The sequence below is a fragment of the Bubalus kerabau genome, chromosome 17 (assembly GCF_029407905.1).
Source record: "Bubalus kerabau isolate K-KA32 ecotype Philippines breed swamp buffalo chromosome 17, PCC_UOA_SB_1v2, whole genome shotgun sequence".
NCBI lineage: Eukaryota > Metazoa > Chordata > Mammalia > Artiodactyla > Bovidae > Bubalus > Bubalus kerabau.
The window spans coordinates 66246785-66264070 of record NC_073640.1 but is presented as its reverse complement, the minus strand read 5'-3'; the positions used below and the strand labels follow the sequence as shown (position 1 = coordinate 66264070).

At 42.9% G+C, this 17286-nt stretch overlaps 1 pseudogene; it reads right to left on the bottom strand.

Annotated features, from left to right (window-relative positions):
* Positions 1-129: 129 nt before the first annotated feature.
* LOC129630736 (cationic amino acid transporter 3-like) lies at positions 130-14813 on the bottom strand (annotated as a pseudogene).
* Between the last annotated feature and the right edge of the window lie 2473 nt (positions 14814-17286).

The following is a 17286-nucleotide window of genomic DNA, read 5'->3' as shown; positions in this document are numbered from 1 at the left end:
CATACAGCTTCACAGTCCATAGAAGCTCAGAGTACTCCTTGAACCAGCCGATACTTCTGATGTGTGGAAGGATTCTACACCGCATTTACTTTCTGTGGTTAAGATGATTCAGCACCATGGATGTTTTTGTCAAGTCTGGGAGGTGGAGGCTGGTGGCTGTTGCTCATTGTTCTCCTCCAAGCTGTGTCTGATCCCATATCCAAAGTATATGACAAGCCCTAGGAAGTAGGAAAATAAGACAATGGAAAGGGAAAGTAGGCACTCTTCCCTCTTACAAATGCCCAGAAGGCCTCCTATTATGGTGGCTAAGACAGTTTAGGGGAGAGGTGGTAGGAAGATGGTTGGATTCAGTCACTCAAATGGCCTCTTTATCCCAGAAAGAAACTTACCAATCACATTCCAAATGCCAAACAGGACCCAGGACCCAGAGGTCATCTGCATCATCAAGTGAACGTTCACAAAGATGCTCACTAGTGGGAAGGCAGGGAAAGCAGGCACCTGTGGGCAAAGTCAGTCAGTCTCTGAACACACCCCGTATGTCTGAAAGGGAGAGCCTAGCCTACATGAGCAGGAAGACTCCAGTCTGATTCCAGCTATGTGTTTAGTGCCTACTTATACTGGGCATGTAAAGCACTGAGTATGGATCAGGGGAGACTCCCTTGGTTTCAGCAACTCCCCCTCTTCCTTGGTCCAGCAAAAGATGTTTAGACCTAAAGCACACAGACCTCCTCCACTCAAGGTGGACACTCTGGGTACATAAGGTCACCTACCCTGAACATAAGAGGATTGAAGCTCTGGGGCTGCCTGCAGATGATGACCGTGACCCCAGTGATGAGCAGCAACAGCAGCACAGCCACTGTTCTGAGCATGGAGTCTCCAGAGAACACATGTCTGGGCCACTGGGCCAGGACCAGGCTCAGGATGATCAGCAGGAGACTCCTCCAGTTCCAGGGTCAAGGGTCAAGGGGGAGGTTCAAGGAGGAGGAGAACAGGCTGGACCCAGAAGACAAAGATGTCAGGACCTTGGGTCACACCCCTCCCCAGGTTGCCCACCCCAGGAAGGACCTTCATATCTCCAAGATTCCTCAACAGCCAAAGACACAGTTTCCCATCCTATCTTGCCAATTTCAGAATATGACCAAAGAGAAACCCCACTGCTCACCAAGCAAGGAGGCACATCCATAGACAATCTGCCCAGATTTCCAGGTTGGGGTGGTGCTGATAGGAAACCACAGGCTCTTTATTTTATTTTAATTAATTTTTTAAATTTAAATTTATTTATTTTAATTAGAGGCTAATTACTTTACAATATTGTATTGGTTTTGCCATACATCAACATGAACCTGCCACGGGTGTACACGTGTTCCCCATCCTGAACCCCCCTCCAACTCCCTCCTCATACCATCCCTCTGGGTCATCCCAGTGCACCAGCCCCAAGCATCCTGTGTCCTGCATCGAACCTGGACTGGCAATTTGTTTCATATATGATATTATACATGTTTCAATGCCATTCTCCCAAATCATCCCACCCTCTCCCTCTGCCACAGAGTCCAAAAGACTGTTCTATCCATCTGTGTCTCTTTTGCTGTCTTGCATACAGGGTTATCGTTACCGTCTTCCTAAATTCCATATATATGCATTAGTATACTGTATTGGTGTTTTTCTTTCTGGCTTACTTCACTCTGTATAATAGACTCCAGTTTCATCCACCTTATTAGAACTGATTAAAATGTATTCTTTTTAATGGCTGAGTAATACTCCATTGTGTATATGTACCACAGCTTTCTTATACATTCATCTGTAGAATCTTTGAGTTTCCTGCTTCAGGTACAGAGTCCAAAGGACTTCCTTCAGCTGCAGGTTCCATCTGAGTTTTGTCCTCTGTTTCCTCATTCTTGCTTAAACTCTGATATGGTTGGTACCTGTATTAGAGGTATTACAGCAATATTAACAGCAACCCCCATTCATTCAACATCAGACATTAGAAGACAATAGACAATAACCTCTTTCTTGCCTTAAGCAGAGCAGGACATTAGAAGGCAGCGTGAAGGTAGAAGATAATGACCTCCCCATCTTCCCCATGAGTCTGAGACCTCCAGCCAAGGTGTAGTGGAGTCTCACGTGAGTACAAGCACAGAGAAAACCACCAGGGAGTAAACTGGCAGGGTCCCGATTGGCATGAGTTCCACAAGATCAGCAAGTTTCGAGAGTAATGCCATGACTCCTAGAATGAGGGTGGGAGATGGGGGTGAGAAGCCACTGGAAATATCTAAGTTAAGAAATAAGATCAAAAAAGGGTGTTTATTCACCTGTAAGAGTTCCAGAAGCCGTTATGGCCATGATGTGGGTGCCTGTGAGAGCATAAATCTGGGCAAGTCCCTGGAAAAGGAGCCTGTCATTTGCCATTGCATAGGTCAACCAAGATGTGGGGAAATGACACCCAGGAGCCTGGAAAGGAAAGTGGGAACACGTAAGATGATGTGGAGAAGCAGGGCACCTAGGGCTTCTGTTTCCTCATATACACAGGGTAAGGTATCTATCTCTTATGTCTCATAGTCCCAAGGACTCAGCTGTAATTCCATTACCTCCACTAAGTTTGTTCCTAGTGATGCTTCCCATGACCCACCTGCTCTCACACTCCAGGATGTCTGACTCTAGGTGAGTGACTACACCATCGTTGTTATTTGGGTCATTAAGACATTTTTTGTAGAGTTCTTTGGTGTATTCTTGCCACCTCTTCTTAATCTCTTCTGCTTCTCTTAGATCCTTACCATTTCTGTCCTTTATTCCACATGTACAAGCTGAGTTTCAAAGAGACAGAAGAACCAGAGATCAAATTGCCAACATTAATTAGATCATGGAGAAGGAAAGGGAGTTATAGAAAAACATATACTTCTGTTTCATTGGTTAAGCTAAAGCATTTGACTGTGTGGGTCACAACAAGCTGTGGAAAATTCTTATATATATTTCTATATATATAGAAAATTCTTATATAGACCACCTTACCTGTCTCCTACATGCAGGTCAAGAAGCAACAGTTAGAACTAGACATGGAACAATGGACTGGTTAAAATTGGGAAAGGCGTATGCAGAGGCTGTATATTGTCACTCTGCTTATTTAACTTCTAAGCAGAGGACATCACATGAAATGCGGGGCTGGATAAATCACAAGCTGGAATCAAGATTGCCAGGAGAGATAACAACAACTTCAGATATGCAGATGATACCACTCTTGGACTGCAAGGAGATCAAACAAGTCAATCCTAAAGGAAATCAGCCCTGAATATTCATTAGAAGGACTGATGATGAAACTGAAGTTCCAATACTTTGGCCACCTGATGTGAAGAGCCAGCTTAGTAGAAAAGACCCTGATGCTGGGAAGGATTGAAGGCAGGAGGAGAAGGGGATGACAGAGGAGGAGATGGTTGGATGGCATCACCTACTTGATGTACACAAGTTTGAGCAAGCTTCTGGGGATGGTGAAGGACAGGGAAGCTTGGTGTGCTGCAGTCCATGGGGTCGCAAAGAGTCAGACATGACTGAGCTACTGAACAACAACAACCACTCTACAGGCAGAAAGTGAAGAGGAAATAAAGGGCTTCTTGATGAGGGTGAAAGAAGAGAGTGAAAAGTCTGGCTTGAAACTCAGCATTCAAAAAATTAAGATAATGGCATCTGGTCCCATCATTTCATGGCAAAGAGAAGGGGGGAAAAGTGGAAGCAGTGGCAGATTTTATTTTGGGGGACTCCAAAATTAATATGGAAGTTGACTGCAGTTGTGAAATAAAAGACATTTGCTCCTTGGAAGGAAAGCTATGACAAATCTAGACAGCGTATTGAAAAGCAGAGATATCACTTTGCTGGCAAAGGTTTGTATAGTCTAAGCTATCATTTTTCCAGTAGTCATATACGAATGTGAGAGTTGGACTGTAAAGAAGGCTGAGCCCTGGAGAATTGATGCTTTCAAGCTGTGGTGCTGAAGAAGACTCTTGAGAGTCCCGTGGACAGTAGGGAGATCCACCCAGTCCATCCTAAAGGAAATCAGTCCTGAATATACATTGGAAGGACTGATGCTGAAGCTGAAGCTCCAATACTTTGGCCACCTGATTAGAATAGCTGACTCATTGGAAAAGATCCTGATGCTGGGAAAGGTTGAGGGCAGGAGGAGAAGAGGATGACAGAGGATGAGATGGTTGGATGGCATCATCGACTCAATGGACATGAGTTTGAGCAAATTCTGGGAGATGGTGGAGGACAGAGGAACATGTCATGCTGTAGTCCATGAGGGTCACAGAGAGTTGGACACGACTTAGTGACTGAACAACAACAACCCAGGACTGGGTGCCTAAAATCTGACAGTAGAGGAGGAGAAAGCTTTGATACTTATGTGTTTAAAAGTGTGAACAATATCCGGCAGGGCCCCACCCAAGATACTGAAAAGCCTGTGGCAAAGGGTTGTAAGGATAAATCTGGTAGTAGGGCACCATGAGAGTGAGTGCTGTCGAGACACCAGAATATGCCAAAAAGCAGATGAAGATGGAGATCACCATGGTCAAGGAGATGGAACGATGAGGATGTTGAGTTTCTTTCCCTGCAGGACAGATGTATCAGGAAAATTGCTGTGAAATAAATACATCTTCCTTTTTCACCTGCAAAGCGGGCTAAGTTTCTCCCAAAGCAGGCTAACCTTCTCCCAAACCCTGATGGGGCACAGATGACTATGTTATCTGTAGAGGCAATGGCATCAAGAACAGTAAGTGCATAGAAACATAGAGCTGCTCCATGGAGAATTCCATCAAAGCCAAAAGGCATAAAGCCTCCTGAGCCCAGAGGGCCCACCCTATGGTGAGAAAAGGAATGAAGAAGAACATGGGTGAGGTGTGTTCAGCCATCTCTACTGGAATCCTCCCTTAATACCACAGGTCCTGGGCTCCAGCACCCCCATTGCCTGGATCCATTAGTCCAGCTCTTTAAGTTTCAATTGTATTTCTACTGCATCCTCCCCAACCAGCAAGCATTACTATGTCCAGAAAACCCTCTTAACCTATAGATACCATTGGCTCCAGATGTGTGCAGTCTGTAGCCCTGTGAGCTGCCAGTTGTGCAGGTCTCCTTTAATGAAGCCAGAGATGATCATGATGATTGGAAACACAAAGTTGATGCCTGTGAACACTTTGTTGGTACCTAGGGGTGTCACACGAGCTCCCAGAATCAGTAGTCCTGTGGGAAAGATGGAATATGAGGCATCCAGAATAACTAAATCAGTAGAGACAGGAAGCAGACTAGTAATTTCCAGGGGCTGGCTGGCAGGGAGGGTGGACAGACAAACAGTGACTGCTTAAGGGGGAACAAAGTTTCCTTTTGTTATAATGAACATGTTTAGAACTAGATGGAGGTGATGGTTGTGTAACACTGTGAGTGTACTGAGTGCCACAGAATTGTACTTTTTAAAATGTTAGTTTCTTTCTGTAGCAATCACCTCTGTTATAGCTATCAAATCATCATACTGTGCACCTTAAACATACAATGTTGTATGTCAATTATATCTAAATAAAGCTTGGAAAAATAGTTTATTTTATGCCATATATGAATTCCCTCTCAAGTATAAAAGCATTGATTTCTTTGGATTTGACAAAGTTATAAAATAAATTTATATTTATTGACTTGAAAATAATCTAATAATAGGTTAAAACAGTATGATGCATACTGCGCATGTATGTATATATAAATAGCTATAGATACATATAGGGGCTTCCTGAGTGGCTCAGTGGTAAAGAATCACCTACCAATGCAGGAGACTTGGATTTGGTCCCTGGGTCAGGAAGATGCCCTGGAGAAGGGAATGGCAACCCACTTCAGTATTCTTGCCTGGAAAATTCTATGGACAGAGGAGCCTGGCTGGTTACAGTCTGTGGGGTCAAAAAAGATCTGGACATGACTGACTAAACAACAACATAGGTGTGGTGTATTTCTAATTTTGTAAATACATAGGTTATATACACATACCTATAAAAGGACATGAATAATATATCAAAATGGGATAATGTTACCAGAGGAAACATTGATGGATAAGACCTAACATCAAAAATTCTCCCATACTACTTTACATAAAACAAATTAACCAATAAGGACCTACTGTATAGCACAGGGAAATCTACTCAATACTCTTTAAATGGTCTAGAAGAGAAAATAATCTTTAAAAATGGATATAAAACATATTTGTCTTTAACACAGAGGAAGGAACTTGTTGGTTTAAGTGAACGATTCTGAGCTGGGGTGATTTTTCTCCCACAAGTGACATTTGGCAATGTCTGGACACCTCCTGATTGTCACAGTTTGGGGGGAATGGACACCACTGGTATCTAGTGAGTAATGGCCAGGGATGCTACTCAAGAGTGTACAATGACTTAAAAAAAATTGGAGTAAAATTGCTTTACAATGTTTTGCTAGTTTCCACTATACAACAAAGTGAATCAGTTATAGGTATACAAGTATCCCCTTCCTCTTGAACCTCCCTCCCATCCCACCCCCATCCCACCGCTCTAGGTCACCACAGAGCACTGAGCTGAGCTTCCTGTGCTTTGTAGCAGGTTCTATTTTGCACATGGTAGTGTATACACATCAATTCTAATCCCCCAGTTCATTCCACCCTCCCCTTCCCACCCTGTGTCCACATGTCCTTTCTCTGCTTCTACCGATGGACATGTAGGTTGCTTCCATGCCCTGTCCATTGTAAATAGTGCTGCAATGAAAATTGGGTTATCCAAGTCTTCTTGCATTATGGTTCTCTCAAGGTATTTGCCTTGGAGAACGAAATGGCAACCCACTCCAGTACTCTTGCCTGGAGAATTCCACAGACAGAAGAGCCTGGTGGGCTATATAGTCCATGGGATTGCAAACAGTTGAATATGACTGAGAGACTATCACTTACTCAAGGTATTTGCCTAGTAGTGGGATTGCTGGGTCATATGATAGTTCTATTAATTTAGTTTTTAAGGAACCTCCATACTGTTATCCATAGTGACTGTATCAATTTACATTCCCACCAACAATGCAAGAGGGTTCGCTTTTCTCCACACCCTCTCCAGCATTTATTGTTTGTTTTTTTTTGATGATGGCCATTCTGACTGGTGTGAGGCGAAATCTCATTGTAGTTTTGATTTGCATTTTTCTAATAATCAGTGGGGCTTTTATGGTGGCTCAGCAGTAAAGAATCCACCTGCAAGGTAGGAGAAGTGGGTTCAATCCCTGGATTGGGAAGATCCACTGGAGAAGGAAATGGCAGTCCACTCTGGTATTCTCACCTGGGAAGTCCCATGGATAGAGGAGGATGGTGGGCCACAGTCACAAAAGAGTCAGATAGGACTTAGCAACTAAACAATAACCAGTGATGCTGAGCATCTTTTTATGTACGTCTTGGCCATCTCTATGTTTTCTTTGAAGAGATGTCTATTTAGGCCTTCCACCCACTTTTTGATTTTTTTTTTTTGATATTGAGCTCCACAAGCTGTTTATATATTTTTGAGATTAATCCCTTGTCAGTTGCTTTGTTTGCAAATATTTCTATTCATTCTGAGGGCTGTCTCTTCATCGTGTTTATGGTTTCTTTTGCTGTGCAGAGACTTTTAAGTTTAACTAGGTTCCATTTGCTTATTTTTGTTTTTATTTAGGAAGTCTCTCCTTGCTCTAGGAGGTGGATTAAAAAAAGATATTGCTGTGATTTATGTCAAAGAATATTTTTCCTATGTTTTCTTCTAAGAGTGTTACAGTGTCCAGTCTAAAATTCAGGTCTTTAATCCATTTTGAGTTTATTTTTGTGTATGGTATTAGGGAGTTTTATAATTTCATTCTTTTACACATATCTGTCCAGTTTTCCCAGCAACACTTATTGAAGAGATTGTCTTCTCCATTGTATATTCTTGTCTCCTTTGTCATAGATTAGGAGACCATAGGTACATGGGTTCATCTCTAAACCTGTACAATGACTTAAAAAAAAAACAAAAACCGTCAATTCACAGGACTGCCACCCACACCAAAGACTGATCCAGCCCAAATTTTCAATAGTGCCAGTGGTGGGAAACAATGGTCTATGTCTTACCTTTCTAGCAGACCCTTCTTTCCAATCCAAATACCCTGCCATTCTGCCACCTCAAGCCTTTCCCACCCCAGCTCCCCCTATACCCCACTTTCCCCATCCCATTTGACTCCTGTCTCACCAGGCATCAGCAGCACCAGAACCAGGGCGACAAAGTCTGGATACGTGGCCAGGAAGTGGGGCACATGAGAGAAAGTTCCCTCGAATGCCTGAGAGATGTAGTTCCCAATCAGGCTGTCAAAGGTGCTGCTCCAAGCCTTGGTGACACAGGCAGAGGCTGCAGCAGAAAAGGGAACATTCATTAAGAAACATAAATTGATCCCCTGCTGTGTTCTTGGGATATATGTTGGGGAAAAGAAAAACAGACAAAATACCTACTCTCAAAGAATTTCTTATCATGGGTGCAGAGGGCATACCCAGATGATTCACAAAATAGGTCACTTATTTAATATGCTAGGAAGAAATCAATGTTATGTAAGAAAACAATACAAGAAAGTGGGACCAGGAGGGCTGGAAAATGAAGGTTGGTATTTTAAATCCAAATGTAAAGGAAAATCTCACAAAGGCAACAGCTGAAGAAAGACTTCACCATGGTGAAGGGATGAACCTATGGGACATGCCTCCCTCTCACCCACTCCCTACAGTTCCCTGTCCTGTGGGTTCTTGTTCCATCATTTAAGGAAAGCAGAATAGAGCTGAGTCGACTGATGTTGTGAAGTTTTCCTGATGCTATTACCCTTTTGCTTCCCAAGGTGAATAACAGTATGCTCATGAATTTGTGAAGATTGCAAGGACCCCCTCCTAGTTTCCTGATCTTAAGGCCCAAACTTTCCCCCACTCCATCGTCTCACCAATGATTAAATACAGGATGAGGTTCTAGCCGGTGATGAAGGTGCACAGTTGTCCCATGGTGATGTAGCTGTAGAGATACACAGAACCAGAGCACGGTACCCAAGCTGCAAACTCAGCATAGCAGAGCCCAGACAACACACAAGATAGGGCCGGCCACCAAGAAGATGATGATCGCTGGCCCAGCGACAAACATGGTCACTCCACCAGCCAAGATGTACACACCAGCTCCCAGGGTGCCGGCCACACCAAAGACCACTAGGCCCAGGGTAGTCAGATAAGCTCTGGGTCTCTCAGACTCTTTCCTGGGCTCCAGCGGCCACTTGCAGACCAGCTTCTGACCAAACTGGCAAACATACTAACACAGCATCCTAGACATAGTTGAGGAGGTTACAAGCTGCTGAGAAAAGAAGACACAAAGCCATCAGTGATTTTCATCCATCCTTGGCCCTGCAGCCCATTTCTACAGAGCAAGGGAGTGATGGGGAGTAGGTGGTGAAAAGACACATTGGGCAAAGTTCTCTGAGATTTGGTTTCTTCAAATATAAAGAAGACTCTTATAATTCAAAGAGTCATATTAAGACTGGAAAAGTTGCCTGAAAAGAAGTGAGGGGGAGGAGAATACATCTCCCCAAATGTGCCACTTTGGCTTGGGAGTAGTTTATGAGCTAAGGGGAGTGAAGACCCGGCAGACTCAGTAGAAGCTCCTTGTCTCTCCCTTAACTGCTCAAAACAATTAGATTAGGAGACCTATGCCAGGAAAAGAGCTATTACCAGAGAACAACTTTTAATCTCAGGAAGACTTCCCTCCCTGGAGTGGTCAGCATTTGTTCACCAAGCACTTGCTCTTCTTATCCTCCTGTGGGTTCTCTTCTTCCTCCTTGAAGACAAAGACCCCTATCCCTTCTCCTTAGCTCAGGGGGCCACATAAGCCTCAATTGCTTGACTGTCTTTGAGCCTCAGTGTTCTTTATGGGGGTCCTGTACATACCAAACTAACTTTGTTCATCTGTTTTATGGCAAATGAATTATTAGCCCAGCCAAGAAAATCTAGAAAGCAACATCTTCTGCCCCTACAGAAGCAAAAGCTTCCAATACAGAATCTGGCACACAGTAGGTGCTTAATTGGATTGAGTTGAATGGATATGAATGCTGATTTCTGAATTGAAATCAACCAGCTCTTCTTGTCTGATTTTGCACAAACTGCATTCCATCTTTGTTCTATTTTCCTCTGTAAAATAGAGCAAGTTATCATCATTATTCCCTTCCCTCTTTGATATGTGTGAAGTGACTCTTTTAGGAGCTTGATCAGAGCACTCAGACTCCATACATTTCTTCACAATGGATTCTCATCCTGGTAGCTTTCTGTTTCGTTTCTTGCAGAGTGACATGGATCAGGAACTCTGCTTTGGGGAGAAGGAGATGGAATTTGTGGGGAGGGACAGATTGTAGCCCAGATCAAAGTGTCAAACCAGAGTGCCCTCTCAACTACCTGGAGGGAGGGGGGACTAGCCTTCATTCTGAATCAGAAAGGACAGGACTATGTTTCCTGCTGCTTTGGGACATGAAAGGTCTCCTGCCTACACAGCTCTGCAGGGCTAGGCTGACCCAGTGACCACCAGTTATTGTGAGGGGGGCTTCCACCCCTGATATTCCAAAGTCCAACTTTAACATTTTAATTAAGAGCAAGCATTCAAAGAGCCAGGAAACTGTGAATAAGATCTTGGTTCTGCCAACACTCCAGCACTCTTGAACAAGTCATATACTTCTCTGGACTGGGTTTTGTTCTTGCTCAAATGCTGCTGCTGAGCCCTTCTGCACTGTGAGTAGGAATGTAAAATGGGGCAGCAGCTATGGATGCAGTATGGTGCTTCCTCAAAAATGAAAAATACATTTACCACATGATCCAGTCATGCCACATTGGGTGTATACCCCAAAGAATTGAAAATAGGGTTCAAAGACATATTTGAACACCTGTGTTCCTTAGCAGCATTATTCACAATAGCTGAAAGCTGGAAGCAACCCAGATGTCCATCCATGAAGGAATAGATGAACACAATGTAGTCTATACATGCAGTGGAATATTATTCAGCCTTGATTAGACAGGGAATTCTTTTTTTTTAAATTTATTTTTAATTGGAGGATGATTACTTTGCATTGTTGTGTTGGTTTCTGCCATACACCAACGTGAATCAGCCACAGGTATGCATATGTCCCCTCCCTCTTGAACCTCCTTCTCATCCCCCGACTCCATCCCACCCCTCTAGGTTGTCACAGAGCACCGGGTTGAGCTCCCTGCATCACACAGCAAATTCCAACCAGCTATCTGTTTTACATATGGTAATGTATATGTTTCAATGCTACTCTTTGAATTCATCCCACGTTCTCCCTTCCCCTCTGTGTCCACAAGTCTGTTCTCTAAAAGAGACAGGAAATTCTGATGCATGCTATAGTGTGGAGGAACACTGAGGACATTATGCCAAGTGACAATCGCTCAGTCATGTCTAACTCTTTGCGATCAAATGGACTGTAGCCCACCAGGCTCCTCTGTCCATGGGATTCTCCAGGCAAGAATACTGGAGTGGGTTGCCATTTCCTTCTCCAAAGTTACATAAGCCAGTCACAAAAAAAGATGCTATGATTCCATGTCTATGAAGCATTGAGAAGAGTCAACTTCATAGAGACAATGCAGAATGGTGGTTTGCCAGGGGCTGGGATGAAGGATAAAGCTGGGAGTTATTGTTAAATGGAGACAGTTTCAGTTTTCTAAGATGAAAAGAGTTCTGGAGATTGATTGCACAACAATATAAATATACCTAACAGCCCTGAACTGTATACTTAAAAATGGTTAAGATGGCAAATTTTAAGCTATATTTACTTTACCACCAAATTTTAAAATTGCTGTCCATATCAAATAATAGAGCCAATTTCACGGAGTTGCCGGCTTAGCAAACCAATGGTGACTTAACACAAATCATCACACAGCCCTCCTCTGAGGACAGCAAAATCCATGGATGCTTATAGTTGCTTGGCTATCCATAGAGCAGAAACCTGCAGATACAGGGGTCAACACTACACAGGAGACTGACATCAGTGGTCCTCACAGCATAAACCCTGTTCAAGGGGAATCTTTGATATTGTTTGAGCACCAGTCAAGAAAATGAGCCTTGGAATCTCCAGGTAGTTATCCAAACCCTCTACCTCTTCTATGTAAACAAATCAGCTCCCAGATCCTGTCTTCATCTGGCAAGTGAGTCTTTCCACCCTCAGGCTGGAGCCGGGCTGACCCCATGCACTCTGGGATTGCAGAGGTCTCTTTGGGAGGATGTGGACTCAGTGCCCAGTCTCCTACAGAAGAGGGTGACCCGAGACTTACTGGATCCTTGGAGCAGAGCCTGGAGCACTGGGTCAGTCAGGGAGGCTGAGGTTAAGTCATGTGGGGCTGGAGCTGAGACATCTGCAAGAACTGAAGTGGGGAGTCCTGAGCACAGAAGACAGTTCTCACCCCTGGGTTTTTGGGGTGGAGATGGGGCTGGGCGGGTGGGGACCTTCTGCAATGTAGCTATCAGCCTTGACTCTTCTGTTTACCCTCAGGGAGTGGTTCGGAGAGGTTTTTTTTTAAATTTTTTAATGCTATTACTTATAACATAAAATTGAGCATTTTAACGATCTTTAAGTGTCCATTTCAGTAGTATTAAGTACATTTGCATTTTTTGCAACCAAACTCCAGAACTTTTTTCCCCTTGCAAATATCAACTTTGTACCCATTCAACAACAATTCCTCCTTTCTTCTTTCTGAGTTCCTGGCGATTATTCCTCTACTTTCCTCTCAAATCTGAGCACCCCAGGTACCTCATTTCAGTGGAATCAAACATTTTTATCCCTTCCTGTCAGGCTTATTTTGCTTAGTGGAATGTGTACTAGGCTTCTCCATGTTGCAGCATGGGTTACATTCCTCTCCCTTTTAATGCTGAATAATACTGTACTATATGCACACACCACGTGGATTTAGCCATTCTTTGATCAGGGGGTACTTGGGTGGCTTTCATGCTTTAACTATTTTGAATAATGCTGCTCAGAACAAGGATGTAGGAGTATCTCTTCCCCAGTGGGCTTTCAATTCTTCTGGGTATATCCTCAAAGGTGGAACTGCTGGATCGTAAAGTTCTAAGATTTTTATATCCTATGATAGAGAAGATGTTCACATATTGAGGAATGGGGAAGTCACTTTGCCTTATCCATGGTTCAGGCTGCACTGTGTGTGAGCTAAGACAGTCTGTCCAACCCTCACAGCACATCTGCTTTAACCCTGAGGTAAAGAACATCTGTTTTGAAGAAAAGAATGAATAACCCCCTTCTCATGGCATCCATGTTAACACTCCCTGGAAGACAAGGTTCCCTTCCCAGACACCAGGGTCCTGCTGTCTCACTGTCTAAGTACTAAGTCTGTCTCTTTTTAAACCTTGAAGGAATACATCCTGTTGTGTTGATGTATGTGATTTTTTGGATGAGGTATAAGACTGTGCTTCAATGGAGCAGTTCCCCAGAGCTGAGAGGGTGGCCTCAAGCTATAGCCCTCAGTTCAGCTCAGTTCAGTCGTTCAGTCGTGTCTGACTCTTTGCAACCCCATGGACTGCAGCACACCAGGCCTCCCTGTCCCTCACCAACTCCTGGAGTTTACTCAAACTCATGTCCATTGAGTCTGTGATGCCATCCAACCATCTCATCCTCTGTTGTCCCCTTCTCCTCCTGCCTTCAATGTTTCCCAGCATCAGGGTCTTTTCAAATGAGTTAGCTCTTTGCATCAGGTGGCTGAAGTATTGGAATTTCAGCTTCAGCATCAGTCCTTCCAATGAATATTCAGGACTGATTTCCTTTAGGATGGACTGGTTGGATCTCCTTGCAGTCCAAGGGACTCTGAAGTTTGGGTAAAATAAAACTTTCCCATTTCTATCATGTTTCTTGATTTTTTCTCTGGACAGTTGAACTCATTGATCAGCAAGGACACCAAAGTAGAAAGAGTGTAAAGCTAGGGGACCCAGCTCACAACCTTCCTCCTTCCCTGCCAGAGTCCAACTCCAGCAACCAGGGATTCAATCTGAAGAGATGATGGTGTCGGCCAATGAGACAGCCTCTCATTTTTCTATGGACTGCCTGTTTATTCCAAGTTTAAGATTCTCTTTTATACTTTTACAAAAACATTAGGCCAGAGGTTTGACATTTTCAGTTCCCCCTCTCCCGGATTTATGGAGAATCACTGTTGCTCTTCAAACAGAGTTTCTGCTTCAGTGATTGTCTGGGAATCAGCCTTATCATCTACTATCTACCTCTTCTAATGTGTCCTATAGTTAACTTGTGATTACATTGTAGCTCATGCTACATTCCTCAGTTTACTACTTATCTTCCTAAATCCTGTTTGCCCCTAACATCCTGAGCTCACTATCTCTTAAAAGGGCTTCTAGCTATAGTGTCTCTAAAAATTCCTAACTTCTATAAGCTATAGCAAAATATGCTAACTTTACAACGTTTCTTAAATCTTTAACTTCTAACTGTTTTAATTATTTCTAAGCCTTAAATTCAGTAAACTCCTTTGCCATAAACTTTCTCCTCACAAATAGGCTTCAGATATCAATCCCTCCCATGGCCTCAAGCTACAGCCTATGTGCTCATCCTGGAACACTCTTTTGTAAAAGTCCTTGATCAAATGTCAATGATTAACTTTATGAATTATTTTCTGAGCAATGCTGCAGAAGGCTTTGTGCCTTCTCATGCTTCTCTCAAGACCAATAAGCACCTTAATATTCCTTTTCAGTCAACTCAGCCGAGGAGAGGAAAAGACAAGTCAGAATTACAAGGCCTAACTCCTTCATCGTGGGATCCGTGCCTGCGGAATGAGGAGAGGGGGCTGGGGACCGTGCCTCCATTTTGTCAGTAATGCCCAATGCAGCTCCCGACACTTCCCAGTAGTTAACTGATTTGGTTTCGGTTGCACTAGGACTTTGTTGCTGTGCACTGTCTTTCTCCAGCTGCAGCGAGTGGGGCTGCTCTCTAGCTGTCGTGCACTCTGTAGCTGCATTGTATGGGCTTATCACTGCAGGTGCTTTAGTGCTAGTCTGCTGTTACTTAGTCACTAAGTCATGTCTGACTCTTTTGTGACCCCATGGATTGTAGCCCACCAGGGTCCAATGTCCATGGGATTCTCCAGGCAATAATATTGGAGTGGGTTGCCATTTCCCCCTCCAGGGGATCTTCCCAACCCAGGGGTCAAACCCATATTTCTTGCATTGACAGGCAGATTCTTTACTGTTGAGCCACCAGGGAAGCCCTGTCACAGACATAGTATTAAAATCTAATTTTCCACTCCAAGTAGTTTAACAATATTATTTTTCCCAATCAAATACTGTTGTTTCCCTTTAATAATTTTTGGTAAATAAACCTCCCCATCTTGGGTCATGTAAATTATTACATGTATGTATGATTCTTTTGTTATGTAGCTCAGCAAATATAACTGAGCACTTATTGTATTCCAGACACTGTTTTAGGTAGTCAAAAGTGTGATGGTTTTAGATAGTCAAAAGTGTGATGGGAGTGAATGTATCTCCCCACTTTCAAATTCATATATTGAAGTACTAAACCCTAGGACCTTGGAATATGACTGTATTTGGTGGTGAGAAGGTAAGAGGCAGGAAGGCCAAGGATCTCCAAACGTAGGAAATAGGTTGAAAGTGTCAGACATTTTTTATCTCTCCCTTAAGTGGCAGGAGGAAACAAACTACAAGTGTCAGATATTTTTTCCCTTCCCTATACAAATTTAAAAGGAGGTTTCTTTTAAAACTCTGCGTTGCCATGACGACACCTGATTCTACCTAAACTTAACTTTTCTCAAACCTTGAGCTAACCAATGTGTCTTTCTTATGGAAATATTTTTCTTAAGCTATGTTAATGAACTATGTATTTACCTTAAACTCTTTCTTCAAGTTGGTTCCAGTAAGTCTCAGAATTGATAATGGCTCAGCAAACCAGTATGTTTTACTCATACAATTGTTCTCCTAACCAATGTTAATAAAACTATATATTTGCTTGCAAATCTGCCTTTCTTCAAGATTCATGTCAATCGTTTTATGGCCCAGGATGACTCATATTGTGCCAATGTTATCTCGGAATGCATGTTGTGGGTGAGGGGCCTGGTGCCACTCTCTGAGTTTTGAGACATTTTATTTCTCTAATTAGCAGTCTGCTAGTAGCTATATAACTTCCTGCTGAAGACTAGCAGTGGGGTACTCTTTCTGCCCCCTTCTGATATCTATGTCAGAAGCTTTGTCTGTCTCTTTTATACTTTAATAAAACTTGATTACACAAAAGCTGTGAGCTATTAAGCCTTGTCACTGGCCCCTGATGGAATTCCTCTCCTCTGGAGACCAAAAATCCCCTCGTCTTCCACGGTTCAGCAACAACCTTTCAGGGATAGGGCCTTAAAGAGATAATGAAGATTCTATGAGGTCATCAGGCTGGTCCCTAAGTCATATAGAACATGACTATACTCCTTGTGTGTGTTAGTTGCTCAGTTGTGTCCGACTCATTGTGACCCCATGGACTGTAGCTTGTCAGGCTCCTCTGTCCATGAGATTCTCCAGGCAAGAATATTGGAGTGGGTTTATAATTCTTTCTCCAGGGTATCTTCCCAATTCAGGGATCCAATTGGGTCTCCTGCATTGCTGGCAGATTCTTCACCATCTGAGCCATCTGGGAAGCCCATACTCTTTATACCAAGACGATCTTAGATTAAATTACAAGATAATTAGATAGTCTATATTTAGCTCAACAATGGACCTAAACACATATATTTTAATACATATATCATATGTACATATCTTATGCATATTAATTATACACATACATATTTAAATATACATACATACACACACATGTACAGGCATATGTCATTTTATTGTGCTTCACAGATGCTGCAATTTTGCAAGTTGAAAGTTTGTGACAACCATGGGTTACAAATGATAATTTGCATTTTTAGCAATAAAGTACTTTTAAAGTATGTACTTTTTTTTTAAAGACAGAATGCTACAGCACACTGAATACCCTGAAGTGTAGTGTGAACATATGTTTACATGCACTGGGAAGCCAAAAAGTTGTGTGACTGTCCTTATTTCCAATTGTCTTTACTGTGGTGGTCTGAAATCAAACCAGCGATATCTCTGAGGCCTGCCTATAGGGTCATATCATTTAATTATTACAGAAAGTGCACTTCTCCCCCCACTCCCCCTCCCTGGAGAATTACCCACATTTTGGGTTTGGCTGATTGCATTTTCAGTTGAAATTGGAATCTAT